This window comes from Scyliorhinus canicula, chromosome 24 (genome assembly GCF_902713615.1).
Source record: "Scyliorhinus canicula chromosome 24, sScyCan1.1, whole genome shotgun sequence".
In the NCBI taxonomy this organism is placed as follows: domain Eukaryota; kingdom Metazoa; phylum Chordata; class Chondrichthyes; order Carcharhiniformes; family Scyliorhinidae; genus Scyliorhinus; species Scyliorhinus canicula.
Genome location: NC_052169.1, coordinates 19894462 through 19909049, shown reverse-complemented (window position 1 = coordinate 19909049; position 14588 = coordinate 19894462). Strand labels below are relative to the sequence as shown.

General features: G+C 53.4%; 1 protein-coding gene across 8 annotated transcripts in view; it reads left to right on the top strand.

Moving 5' to 3' along the window:
* The first annotated feature begins 1258 nt into the window (after positions 1-1258).
* The window catches only part of LOC119956851 (zinc finger protein 609-like), a 201607-nt gene continuing 188277 nt past the window's right edge, over positions 1259-14588 (top strand). For all 8 annotated transcript variants that reach the window (XM_038784353.1, XM_038784354.1, XM_038784349.1 and 5 more), the window contains exon 1: positions 1259-1573. The gene's annotated coding sequence lies outside the window, so the exon portion shown is untranslated. The remainder of the gene's footprint in view (positions 1574-14588) is intronic.

Genomic DNA, 14588 nt, shown 5'->3' with positions numbered 1-14588 from the left:
TCAGTCTGGGCTTCACCCAGGGTTTTGCTGACTCAGTCCTGGCTTCATCCCGGGTTTCGCCGACTCCAGTCCAGGCTCAGTCCGGAATCCATCCCAGGTTTTGTTAACTCCAGTCTGGATACCACCCCGAATTTTGCTGACACCAGTCCTGGCTCCACAGCAGGTTTTGCTGACCCCAGTCTGGGCTCAGTTCGGGCTCCACCCCGGGTCTTTCTCACCCCAGTCCTGGCTCCATCCTGGGTTGTACCGACTCCGGTCCTAGTTCGGTCTGAACTCCACCCCGAGTTTTGCAGACTCCAGTCCGGGCTCAGTCCGTGATCCACCCCGGGCTTTGCCGACTCTGTGGAGTCTGCACTTTCTCCCCATGCCTGCGTGGGTTTCCTCTGGGGGCTCCGGTTTCCTCCCACAGTCCAAAGATGTGCAGGATAGGTAGGTTGGCCATGTTAAATTGCCCTTAGTGTCCAAAAAGGTTAGGAGGGGTTATTGGGTTACGGGGATAGAGTCGATGGGCCGAATGACCTCCTTCTGCACTCTATGTACTTTGTTCCACCCCGTGTTTTGCTGATCCAGTCCTGCATGAGTCCGTGCCCCACTTCTGGTTTTGCTGACTCTGGTCTGTGATCTGCCCCGCGTTTTGCCTGCTCCAGTCCGGCTGAGTCCGGACTTCACCCCGGGTTTTGCCGACTGCAGTGCGGACTCGGTCCAGGCTCCACCCCGGGTATTTCCGATTCCTGTCCGGTCTTTATCCGGGCTCCACCCCTGGGTTTTTCCGACCCCAGTCCGGGCTCCACCCTGGGTTTTGCCGACCCCAGTCCGGGTTCGGTCTGGGATCCACCCCAGGTTTTGCCGACCCCAGTCCGGGCCCGGTCCGCTATCCACGCCGGATTTTGCCGACTCCAGTCCGGTCTTAGTCTGGACTGCACCCCGGGTTCTGCCGACCCCAGTCCGGGATCCACCCCGGGTTTTGCCGACCCCAGTCCGGGCTCAGTCCAGTATCCTGCCCGGGTTTTGCCGACCCCAGTCCGGGCTCGGTCCGGTATCCTGCCCGGGTTTTGCCGACCCCAGTCCGGGCTCGGTCCGGACTCCATCCCGGGTTATGCCGATCCCAGTCCGGGATCCAGCCCAGGTTTTGCTGACCTCAGTCTGGGTTCGGTCCGGACTCCACCCCGGGTTTTGCCGAGCCCAGTCCGGGCTCGGTCTGGGATCCAGCCCGGGTTTTGCCGAGCCCAGTTCGGGCTCGGTCCGGGATCCATCCCGGGTTTTCCCGGCCGCTCCGCCAGTCCCTCCGCCTCGGGGAAGCCGCTCGGATCGGGCCAGAGGGAGAGTCGCCGCGGCCGGAGAATCGGGAACCTGAGTGCGGCCCACCTGCTGAAGCGGCCCCGCAGCCTCGGCCTCCAGTCCCCCCCTCTCCCGCCGTGTGGGAGCCGAGCCCCGGAGCCGGGCGGCTGCTGATGGCCGCGATCCGGTGAGAGCGGGGCCGCCGCTCGGGGAAGCGGCCGGGGGGGAGGAGGAGGCCCCGGAGCCGGGAGCCTCGCCTCAGCCTCAGCCCCGGAGCCCGGCTGCCGTCCACCGGGTAAGTGAACGCGGCCGCGGGCCGGCAGCGGAGGGCAGAGCGGTGCCCGGCCCGGGGCGGCCAAATCTCTTTGTTCACCGCCGGGCCCGGGCAGCGAGCCGGGGGCTGGATTTGAGCTGGTCCCCGGGAACAGGCTGAGGGGGGCGGCGGGGCGGCCTGGGGTTCGTGCCGGTGACAGGAGAAGGGGAAACGCCCCACTGCCGTCCCCGGGGGGCGGCTCCGGCACCGGGGGGGGGGGGGGGATCCAGGGGCACAACCTCACCACCCCCCACACCCACCTCACCCCCCCCACACCCACCTCACCCCCCCCCACACCCACCTCACCCCCCCCCACACCCACCTCACCCCCCCCCACACCCACCTCACCCCCCCCCCCCACACCCACCTCACCCCCCCCCACACCCACCTCACCCCCCCCCACACCCACCTCACCCCCCCCCCCACACCCACCTCACCCCCCCCACACCCACCTCACCCCCCCCCCACACCCACCTCACCCCCCCCACACCCACCTCACCCCCCCCCCCCACACCCACCTCACCCCCCCCCCCCCCACACCCACCTCACCCCCCCCACACCCACCTCACCCCCCCCACACCCACCTCACCCCCCCCACACCCACCTCACCCCCCCCACACCCACCTCACCCCCCCCACACCCACCTCACCCCCCCCACACCCACCTCACCCCCCCCCCCACACCCACCTCACCCCCCCCCACACCCACCTCACCCCCCCCCACACCCACCTCACCCCCCCACACCCACCTCACCCCCCCCACACCCACCTCACCCCCCCCACACCCACCTCACCCCCCCCCACCCACCTCACCCCCCCCCACACCCACCTCACCCCCCCCCCACACCCACCTCACCCCCCCCCCACACCCACCTCACCCCCCCCCACACCCACCTCACCCCCCCCACACCCACCTCACCCCCCCACACCCACCTCACCCCCCCCACACCCACCTCACCCCCCCACACCACCTCCTCACCCCCCCCACACCCACCTCACCCCCCCACACCCACCTCACCCCCCCCCACACCCACCCCCCCCCCCCAACCTCTCGCCCCCCCAACCTCCCGCCCCCCCAACCTCTTGCCCCCCCAACCTCTCGCCCCCCCAACCTCTCGCCCCCCCAACCTCTCGCCCCCCAACCTCTCGCCCCCCCCAACCTCTCGCCCCCCCCAACCTCTCGCCCCCCGAACCTCTCGCCCCCCCGAACCTCTCGCCCCCCGAACCTCTCGCCCCCCCGAACCTCTCGCCCCCCCGAACCTCTCGCCCCCCCCAACCTCTCGCCCCCCCCAACCTCTCGCCCCCCCAACCTCTCGCCCCCCCCCAACCTCTCGCCCCCCCCAACCTCTCGCCCCCCCCAACCTCTCGCCCCCCCCAACCTCTCGCCCCCCCCAACCTCTCGCCCCCCCCCACCTCTCGCCCCCCCAAACTCTCGCGCCCCCCCCCCCAACCCTCAACCCTTGCTGGGTGAAAACTTGTCCGAGAGAGGAGATCGCAGGTTCAGATCCCACTTGTCCGAGAGAGGAGGCCGCAGGTTCAGATCCCAGTTGAGCACATGTCTTTGGTTAGGGGCAGTAGAAAAAAGGGTCTTGCAGAACCACAGATTAATCTTTTTGCCCCTCCACACCCCACTGTCATATTTTAAACTGATCCAGAACTCAGATTGACGATTGATTTTAGACACTCTGCGCTAGAGGTCAAGTTACGCATTCTGGGTGGTGAGAATGTGGGAACGTTCTTAATTCTGCCAATATCCTCTCTCTCGCCCTCCCCCCCTCCTTCCCAAGCATAGGTATAAACGGCACTGACAACTGTCAGCCTGGGCTCAGTGATTGACAGCCCTGTCTCTCACCTCTGTGTCAGATCATGGGTTCATGTCCCACTCCAGAGACTTGAGCGCACAATCCAGTGCGCTGCCGGAGGTGCCATCAGATGAGATCTTAACTCAATGTCCTGTCAGGTGAACCGGAAAGATCCCAAGGCTTTTAGTTCGAATCGCAGAAGACCCCTTGTGTCCTGGCCAAACTTCACCCACAACATAAAAATACAGACGATGCTGTGGTCATTTATTTCACTGCTGTTTGAGAGAGCTTGGCGTGTGAAATTTAGTCGCTGCATTTCTTGCGTTCTGCATTCCAAAAGTATTCATTTTGCTGTGCAATGCATGGTGGCCCGATTGTCTGTTCAGATGCACAAGGGACAGTGAACAATATCTTGCTTTGCATGTTGGATTGGTACCATTTAAAGTGTGTTTATTGGATGTTTATGAGTTTGCTGCAAAATGTCTCGTTGGCAGCAAGTTGAAGTAAGTGGATTTTCCCCAGATGGTGTGAGGCAGGGCTTCAGTCACGCAAGGAACTGAGCCATGTCACCAACCTTTCCACTGGACAACTGTGCTGTGTGAGTCAGTCTGAGCATTCAGTATTTGCTCGGTGGGGTGTATCTCGATTAATTTGAAAGCTTCTCTAACTGGCAGCAGTCCCTGGTGCGCATGCCAGCGATTTGGATATTGTGCCACTGATGAACAGTCAAACTTGAGGAATGTTTGATTAAAAACCCTGTGCACAAAATGGGCAATTATTATAAGTGTTTGGGTGATTCCCACAGAAAGAGAGAGTTGTGTTTTGGTTTGGGCCCATGTGAACACATGCCGTTGCCTGTGACTGATGTTTTTCCAAAGTTTACTGATGGTATTTTGTTCAGTTGGTAACCTTGCTTTGATTGTCAGGGTCATTAATCCTTCATCGTTGGTGTCCTCGCATCAAAATGTGTGAAGTGTGTTGGCTGATCTCTCTGTCGGGCAGGTTTTCCCGCGCATGTGTACGCTGCTGATTTCAGAGGACTCGCTTTAGCTCAGTTGGCTGGACAGCTGGTTCATGATGCAGAGCGAGGCCAGCAGCGTGGGTTCAATTCCCGCTCCGGCTGAGGTTATCCATGAAGGCACACCGTCTTTTCTACCTTGCCCCTCACCTGAGATATGCTGACCCTCGGGTTGAAGGTGGCAGAGTGGTTAGCACTGCTGCATCACAGCACCAGGGACCCAGGTTCAATTCCCTCCTTGGGTGACTGTCTGTGCGGAGTCTGCACGTTCTCCCCGTGTCTGCGTGGGTTTCCTCCGGGTGCTCCGGTTTCCTCCCACAATCCAAAGATGTGCAGGTTAGGTGGTGTTGCGGGGTACGGCAGTGGAATGGGCCTAGATAGGGTGCTCTTTTAAAGGGTTTGTGCAGACTGGATGGGCCGAATGCCCCCTTCTGCACCGTAGGGATTCTATGACTGTCCCTTCAGAATCTACGAGTGCTGCTGTGTGTGGTTGTTTCTTTCAAATACAGATAGAATGAACGGGATGATGACTGTAATCGTGTTCACATGTTCACAGGTTAGAAGCTAGAGGGGATGTCACAGTGGCGCAGTGGTTCGCTCTGCTGCCTCGCGCCAATGACCTGGGTTCGATCTCGGCCTTCGGTCACTGTCCGTGTGGAGTTTGCACATTCTCCCCGTGTCTGCGTGGGTCTCACCCCCCACAACCCAAAGATGTGCAGGATAGGTGGATTGGCCACGCTAAATTGCCCCTTATTTGGAAAGAAGAATTGGGTACTCTGAATTTATAAATAAAAAAAGTTAGAAGCTAGAGAAGATGATCTCAGATAGCGCGCATTATCTCGTGTTCTGCCCTCGTTGCATAATGATTGTAAGAAAATATTTGCTGAATATTGAATAATGTTTGGTTCGATGCAAGTTTTCCCGCGTGTTGAGGGGACGGTTTCTGGTCTTGGGGGCTTTAACGATGGAAGGAGATATTGAAGTATTGGGCGGCAGCAAAGATAAGCAGCCAATGATTGAAGGTTAGGAAGCTGCTTGGATTTGAGTGATGTGGAGAAAATGTGTCTCGAAAGGATTTGAAGCCCTTTTAATACCTGCTGGACGAGATTGATATTTACTGATTTAACCGTTGTACCTTAAGAGGATTAGAGGTCACTTGGGCTGGATGAGTTTAAGTTACTGATTGTAATGCACATATCGGCAGGAATAAAGTGTTTGGATAGTGAACACAGGTTGTATGTACAGGCAGACCGGCAAAGACAGAAAAATATGAATTTGGATCAGGAGAGGCCACTCTAGTCTGCCACCCCGTTCAATAAGGTCATGGTTGATCTGATTGTATCCTCAACCCCACATTTCCGCCAGCCCGATAACCTTTCACCCTCCCCTTTGCTTTTCAAGAATCTATCGACCTTTGCCGTAAAAATATTCCAATACTCTGCTCCCACCATCTTTTGAGGAAGAATCCCAAAGACTCACGGCTACGAGAGAAAACAAATTCTCCTCATCTCTGTCTTCAAGGAGCAACCCCTTATTTTTCACGTGACCTTTCGTTCTAGATTCCCCCACAAGAGGAAACACCCTCTCCACATCCACCCGGTCAAAGCCCAATGTTTCAATCGAGTCGTCTCTTACTCTTCTAAACTCCAGCAGAGACTAGCTGAGCCTGTCCAACCTTTCCTGATGAGACAACCCACCCACTCCCCGCCCACTCCAGATATCAATCTCGTAAACCTTCTCTGAACTGCTTCCAACGTGGTGACGTCGTTCCTTAACTAAGGAGACCATTCCTGCAATACTCCAGATGTGGTCTCACCATTGCTCTGTGCAACTGAAACAAAGCCTCCCGACTTTTGTCATCAATTCCCCCCTCACAGCAAACAATCACATTGTCCCAGCTTTCCTAATTACTTGCTGGACCTGTGCACTAACCTTTCGCCACTCTTGAGCTAGGACACCCGGAACCCTCTACATCTCAGAGCTCTGCAATCTCACACCACTTTTATTCTTCCTGCCAAAATGGCGAAGTTCACATCTTCCAATATTCTCCATTTGCCAGCTCTTTGCTCACTCATTCAGCCGATCTATATCCTTTTATCCTCTACACATACAGAATCCTCAGGAGCATTGACATACAGAAGGCATTCAGGTCCATAGTTCCATGCAAGTGGCAGCACAGGTGGACAAGGTGGTTAGGAAGACACATGGCATGCTTGCTTCCATTGGCCGGGGCATTGAATACAAGAGTTCGCAGGACATGTTCCAGTTGTATAAAACTTTTGGACTATTGCGTGCAGTTCTGGTCTCCACACGACCAGAAGGACGTGGATGCTTTGGAGAGAGTGCAAAGGTTTACAAGGCTATTACCTGGCCTGGAGGGTGTTAGCTATGAGGCGAGGTTGAAATGACGGAGGCTGAGGGGAGACCTGATTGAGGTGTACAAAATTACGAGTGGTCTAAATAGGGTGAATAGTCAGAAGCTTTTTACCAGGGTGGAAGACTCAATTACAAGAGGGGCCGGGTGGCGCAGTGGTTGGCACTGCTGCCTTACGGCATGAGGACCCGTGATCCAGCCTGGTCACAGATCACTGTCCTTGTGGAGTTTGCTCATTCTCCCTGTGTCTGCGTGGGTCTCACCCCCACAACCTAAAGATGTGCAGGATAGGTGTATTGGCCACTCTTTTTTGAGGTTGGGAAAAAAAATAATTGGATTTATTTATTAAAATAAAATTATAAGGAGGCAAACGTGAGAAGGGAAAGATGTGCGGGGAATGTTTTTCACGCAGAGGGTGGTGGGTGCCTGGAATGCGTTGCCAGTGGAGGAAAGCACAATAGCAACGTTTAAGATGTATCTTGATTGACACATCCACGGGTGGGGGATGGAGGGATGGAGATTGTTTGGGCAATAAGTAGTAGGTCAAAATAAGGAAATCTGATGGGCGCAGGCTTGGAGGGCCAAAGAGCCCTTTCCTGTGCTGTAATGGTCTTTGTGCATCTTTATTTCTTACCTATCTTTGTGTCAACAGCAAATTTAGCAACCGTCCCTTCCTCAGAGGCATTTGTATAAACTGTAACAAAGTTGAGGCCCCAGCACTGATCCCTGTGACACACCACTCGTTACATCTTGACAACCCGAAAATGAGCCATTTATGATAAATCTCTGCTTCTTGCTGGCCAGTCAATCTTCTAGCCCATGCCAATCTGTCACCCCCTACGCCAAGAGCTTGTATTTTTCACAATAACCTTTAATGTGGCATCTTATCAAATGCCTTCTGGAAATCTTTTTTTAAAAAAAATTTAGTGTACCCAATCATTTTTCCAATTAAGGGGCAATTTAGAGTGGCCAATCCACCTAGCTTGCACGTTTTTGGGTTGTGGGGGCGAAACCCACGCCAACACGGGGAGAATGTGCAAAATCCACACGGACAGTGACCCAGAGCCGGGATCGAACCTGGGACCTCAGCGCCGTGAGGCTGCAGTGCTAACCCACTGTGCCACCTTGCTGCCGCCTTCTGGAAATCTAACTGCAGTACATCTACCGGTTCCCCTTTATCCAGAGAAACGTTACTTCTTCAAAGAACTCAAATAAATTGGTCAAGTATGGTTTGCATTTCACAAAACCAGACTTGCCACCCATCTTTGCGCAATTCTATGCTCATTCTTTAAGTTTGATACTGTCTTTAACTTTTTTAGTTAATCATTGTTGAAAATTTTCTTTTTAATTGGAATGTATATATATTCTGCAATATCTCCTCCAATGTCTGTCACTGCACCTCCTTGACTTTCCCGTAACCTAATTTGCCAGTTCACTTTATCTAGCTCTTCTTTCTTGCCCTCGTTGCCGGTGGAGCCTCTCATCTCTCCCTCAAACTGAATGTAAAATTCAATCATATTATGATCACTGCTGCCTAGCGGCATCTTCACTATGGATTCACTAATGAGATGAGTTAATTGACATAGATGAAGAGGGATCAGCTACAGAATGGAATGGTGCGAGAGGAAACTAGATTGCCCGAGTGTGGATTTAATGAAAGGCCATCTAATCATTTGTTACTATTAACCAGAGGGTTTGAAAATGTCAAGGCCATGAAAAATAAGTCACAGAGATTTTTATGTTAACCCCAAAGCTACATAATATCAGCAAGAGGATGGCTACAAAATGGACATGCTAAAAACAGTGCAACTGATCATGGACAAAGCTAACATTTTGAGAATTCTGACTTGAGATGCAGACGTAATGGTAACCGGGTGATGGCATAGAATTCCGACAGTGGTATAAAGAGGCCGTTCGGCCCATCGAGTCTGCATCGACCCTCTGAAAGAGCACCCTACCAAGCCCACTTCTTCACCCTATCCCCATAACCCCACCTAACTTGCACATCTTTGGACACGAAGGGGCAATTTTGCATGGCCAATCCATCTTTGGACTGTGGGAGGAAACCGGAGCACCCGGAGGAAACCCACACAGACACGGGGAGAACGTGCAGACTCCACACAAACAGTGACTCAAGGCCACAATTGAACCTGGGTCCTTGGCATTGTGGTGCAGCAGTGCTAACCACTGTGCCACCGTCGAAGGGTTAAGACAGATGGAGAGCGGAGCAAGTTTGGAGTCAGGCTCTTGGCCACAACGAGGCTGGTGGTGCTGTCTGGAAATTAGAGAGTATTGGACCCAAAAGATCAGGTAGGGATAAATGTGGTGAGCACATCAGTCAAGTGGATGAAAAAGTAGAGCGAGTGGAGAAATTGATCCAAACGGGTGAATTTGGAGAAACTAATTGGATGAGCGAAAGGGCAAAATGGAGATTTGCCAAAGATTCTGAAAGATTGGTGTGGGACCAGGGGAATGAGAGCTACAAGTTTCTTTCCTGCTGAACGATGGATTTCCAAACGGTACAGGCTGACATAAGGGTATCCCACTGTGCCGGATTGAGAAAAACATAAGGTGCAAAAGGAAGAATTGTCTTTCGAAGAGGCTGCAGGATTCGAGGATGAAACCATGCCAAAACAGAGGATTGAAGGGCAATATGGTGCCAGAACAGAGGGTGGAAGGGAGACATGGTGCCAGAACAGAGGATTGAAGGGCAATATGGTGCCAAATTCTGGGAGGTTAAAGGGCGATGCGATGCCAGGTTGGGGGGGGGGGGGCTGTGGGCGATACGGTGCCAGGTCTGCAGCTTGGGTGTGTGGTACAGCATTAGCCAAGCTGGTGAGGATAGAGTCAGCTGAATGTTTTCAAGTTTGCCGGCTGTAACAAGATTTAAAATCCAACGTGTGCACTAAATGGGTTGCTTTGGCAGTGTGGGGTTGGTGCAGTATATTGCTCTGATCTCGTGTGCTGATCTGTCAAAAGCCCCCCTCCTGTAGCAGCCTGTTGTGTTGGAGTTGTGCAGTTTTCAATGATTTGAAATGAATCACCATCTATTTTATTTCCAGTGAATGTCAAAATACTACACTTCCTGACCCGAGTATCCCTCATGAAGCCAATATTTAAAAAATACAAATTTATCCTCTTTCCTAACTGGGAAGAGTTTGCCAGGACCCTGTTTCCCTGGATGGAAAGGAAATTCACCTGTACTTCATCCCGGATCTGTGCCCCTGAGTATTTGTGCGGACGGGGGAGGGGGTCAGAGTTGATTCGGATACTAATTCAGGTGCAGTTTGGAAATTCCGAGCTTTGATATTCCAACCAGCTTAAATTGAAGGCTTGGAACTGGCCCAGGTTCGAGTTTTGGTCACTCTTGAATCTTCCAATCATGTTAGATTGTCAAGATTCCCCACTTGGTGCATTCATTCCCTGGGTGGGCGTTTTCTGGATGAGCGAACTACCACCATCTATCTTCCATTAGCCAGGCCGAGATAACTTAAACACGCTTATCCTGGTTTTTTTTCACGGATGGGGACTGTATATAAACTATTCCCCAATAATACTTTGTCTGTTAAATGTATGTGGCAGTGCAGCCCTCTTCCATTTCTGAATCTTTTCTAGCCTGACATCACCTCTGATTGTTGAACTCCTTCAAGTCTGGACTCTTGTCCATTCCTGATTCCCTTCGCTTTACCATTGGTGGCCTGGCCTTCAGTTGCCTGGTCTTGAATCCTCTCCCTGAACCCCTCGGTCTCCCAATCTCTCTCCTCGCTCAAGGCTCCTCTTCAATCTTACCTCTTTGCCCAAGCTGTTGATCATCTGTCCTAATGTCGTCTTGTGTGTTTCAGTCTGAGGTTTTGTTCAATATCTACCGTGCCTACGAAACAACATGAGAGTTTTCACCATATTAAAGATGCAAGTTATTGATTGATTCTTTTTTTTTCTCTATTCTCTGTTTTCCTTCCGTCTCATGGCCCAGGGTTTCTGTGGGCTCAGGGAGGTGAGACTCCGTGGATCTGCCTGTGGGTGAATACCGGGGCCCCTGGTGACATGGCTGAAATTTGGGACCGTGTTTAGGATATTGCGATGCCAGGGAGGTGGTTGTCCAGTTTGCTGTAAAGCTGCGCTCTGCTTGTCAGCGGGTCCTGTACAGTACCGGCTGGTCTGGGATCATTTGTTCTGCGGATTCTGATCTTGCTAGCAGCAATGAAAGAAATGACCAGTAACCTTGTTTTTTTATATAATGGGCTGAGGGAGCATGTAGGCCATTGGATCAGGAAGAACTCCTGCGACAGACTGTGAATATGTGATATAATGCTTGTGCGCTGAAGTTAGCGGCATTGCATTTTGGTGTGCTGATAGTGGCTTTGGGGGGGCCCTGGCGTTGGGGGGGCCCCTGGCCTGGCATTGGGGGGGGGGCCCAGGCCTGCCATGGGGGGGGGGGCCTGGCGTTGGGGGGTGGGGGGGCCCCTGGCGTTTGGCGGGGGGCCTGGCGTTGGGGGGGGGCCTGGCCTGGCATTGGGGGGGGGGCCCTGGCCTGACGTTTGGGGGGGGGGGGGTCCCTGGCGTGGTGTTTTGGGGGGGGCCCTGGCCTGGCGTTGGGGGGGCCTGGCCGGGTGGGGGGCCCCAGGCCTGGCGTTTTGGGGGGAGGGGGCCCTGGCGTTGGGGGGGGGGGGGGCCTGGCCTTGGGGGGGGGGGGGGGGCGCGGGCGCGGGCGGGCCCTGGCGTTGGGGGGGGGGGGGGCTGGCTTTGGGGGTAGGGGCCCTGGCATTGGGGGGGGGGGCCTCTGGCCTGGCGTTGGGGGGGGGCCCTGGCCTGGCGTTGGGGGGGGCCTGGCCGGGTGGGGGGAGGGGGCCCTGGCGTTGGGGGGGGGGGGCCTGGCCTTGGGGGGGGGGGGGCGCGGGCGCGCCCTGGCGTTGGGGGGGGGGGGGCTGGCTTTGGGGGTAGGGGCCCTGGCATTGGGGGGGGGGGCCTCTGGCCTGGCGTTGGGGGGGGGCCCTGGCCTGGCGTTGGGGCCATTAGGGCCCACCAGAAATGGGCAGTCCTGGCTGCTGCTGTAACAAAATCTGCCCTTTGTCACCTCAGCTGGCCAGTGGCTACAGAACTCCCCGGGCAACGGGAGCAGTGGTGGAAAAACAATCTGAACAGCAAATTCTCCCTCTCCCTCCCCCACACAACCCTCTGCCTCATCGTTTAAAGGCAAAGTAATTCTTCATGTGCTGGCTGGAGTTCGAGCTTCGCGAAGTGTTGTAGAGAACATTCCCTCATGCCGAGAGTTGCTGTCCAGAGCAGATGTATTATTCTCTTCCGTGAAGCCTCCGAGATCCATATCTGTGTGGTTCCTGTGTTCCAGTCTCTGCTCTCCACTGACCTGATTAATGCTTCAGATTTTTGTCAGGCGCTGTCCTGCCAGCAGAATAAACAGGGAAGGTACAGCGGCCTATTGAGCACAGCTGTCTGAGGATTGAATGTGTGTTTCTTTGTAAAAATGTGCACATCAGGTATTTAATCAAGAGGACTTGGTGTAAAAATGAGACTGCTAAGCTCTTTAACCTGTTGACCTTCAGGCTGTGCTCTGCTTCCCCATCGCCAGCTAGCTGGGAAAAAGAACGTGTCTTTTTCCAAACAGCATGTGGATGACTCAGTTGAGTCGCTACCGAGGAGTCCCTGTGTGTTTGCGAAGCAATGCCTTCACTGGGGCAGAAGGTGCTGTCAGCCCCTGTGTGATTTGATCCATCTGCTACGCAATGTTTGCAAGTCGTGCGGAGGAAGGGGAGAGATTTTCCGAGTGCTTCCTGAGCACCATATGGTCAGCATATTTGAAATGAAGAGTTCCCATGGAAATGGCGCATTATCTGTTTTGACTGTGTTGATTGCAGGTGTTTAACCTGCTGGTTGGCCAGAGATGGTGTTAGGAGAAGGTAAGGGACCGTGATATACCTTCTGGGGAGGTCAGAATGATTGTCAGCATCAGATTTCTGTTCATCGTTCAATTTCTGAAGTTTGGTCTCTTTTGTTTGGATTGGGGGGGGGGATCTGAATAAAACATGTTTTCCATATTCATTTTCTTTTGGGAACTGATGCTGTTTGTCTGATTTTAAAACAGGGAAGTGCCCTGGAGGCTATCACTTGACTGGGAATGCGCCCGTGGCTGGTTTAGCACAGTGGGGTAGACGGCTGCTTGTAATGCAGAACAAGGCCAGCAGCGCGGGTTCAATTCCCGTTCCGGCCTCCCCGAACAGGCGCTGGAATGTGGCGACAAGGGGCTTTTCACAGTAACTTCATTGAAGCCTACTTGTGACAATAAGCGATTATTATTATATCTCCCTCAGTGAATGTTTTGAGATTCAGGCTGCCTAAAATCTGTCCAAGTTACCCATGTATTGTATACCGAGCAGGCACTTCTTGTCCACAAACCTACTTTCCCATCATGAATGTTCTGTTACAATTTCCCGTTTTAAATTGCTGTATTTAACTGAGACTCCCATCAACCTATTTTTTAAAAAAATTCCAATTAAGGGGCAATTTAGCGTGATCAATCCACCTACTCTGTACATTTTTGGGTTGTTGGGGGGGGGTGGGGGTGGGGAGAGGGGGAGGGAGAGGGGGAGGGAGAGGGGGAGGGGGAGGGAGAGAGAGGGTGAGACCCGTGCAGCCACAGGGAGAATGTGCAAACACCGTGTGGACAGTGACCCGGGGCCAGGATCGAATCCGGGTCCTCGGCGCTGTGAGGCAGCAGTGCTAATTAATGCGCCATCGTGCTCCCTCCATCGACCTCTGGGGGAAATGTAAAAGATCCCGTGGGGCTATTTTGAGCAGGAGTGCTCTGTCCAATGTCTTGGCCAATGTTTATCCTTCTGTCACTATCACTGAAGCACCTGACCTGGCCTTTAACACATTGCTATTTGCGGCTGCTTGTTGTATACAGATTAACTGCAGTGTGTCCAACACTTCATAAGGATTTCATTACATGTGACACCTTGAAGTTGGCCAAATGGCACACAAATGAAAATCTTCTTTCTCTATTAATATTTCCCATTAAATATTTCTATGTCAACAGTCATCTTGCAGTAATAATAATCTTCATTAATGTCACAAGTAGGCTTATATTAACACTGCAATGAAGTTACTGTGAAAATCCCCTCGTCTCCACATTCCGGTGCCTGAGGGAGAATTCAGAATGTCCAATTCACCTGACAGCTCGTCTTTTGGGACATGTGGAAGGAAACCGGAGCACCCGGAGGAAACCCACACAGACACGGGGCGAACGTGCAGACTTCACACAGACAGTGACCCAAGCCGGGAATTGAACCCGGGTCCCAGGCGCTGTGAAGCAACAGTGCTAACCGCTGTTCTTGTCGGCCCCGCCTGTGATTATGAACTTAGTTTCTAAACTTTTCTAGCTCTTCCATTGTGAGTGCATGCACACGTGTTTATATTGATCAGCTGACCATGGATAATGCCTGGAGCAATTTCTTTAAAAGCAATTTTTAGCAGTTAATGAGCATGCAAAGTTCAAATGGCACTCCTCTTAATCGCTGCTCCATTTCGGTATTTTATGAAAATTTTCCTTGTTGAAGTCTTAGTGCTAATTGCAGATAAATATAATCCACTTCCAGCTCTCCTTGTCGCAGCCGCTCAACCCTTCATCTCCTCATTCATTCGTAACATCTCTTTGTGATGCCTGTTTCTCTGCTGTGGTGTCTGGGTGTTTGATTTGTACCCATGTCTTGCAGTGAGATTTGGCTGCTTTGTGTTCGATATGTGCTTAGCATTACCTGAGGATAGTGTATGGTTGGGTGAAGATTGT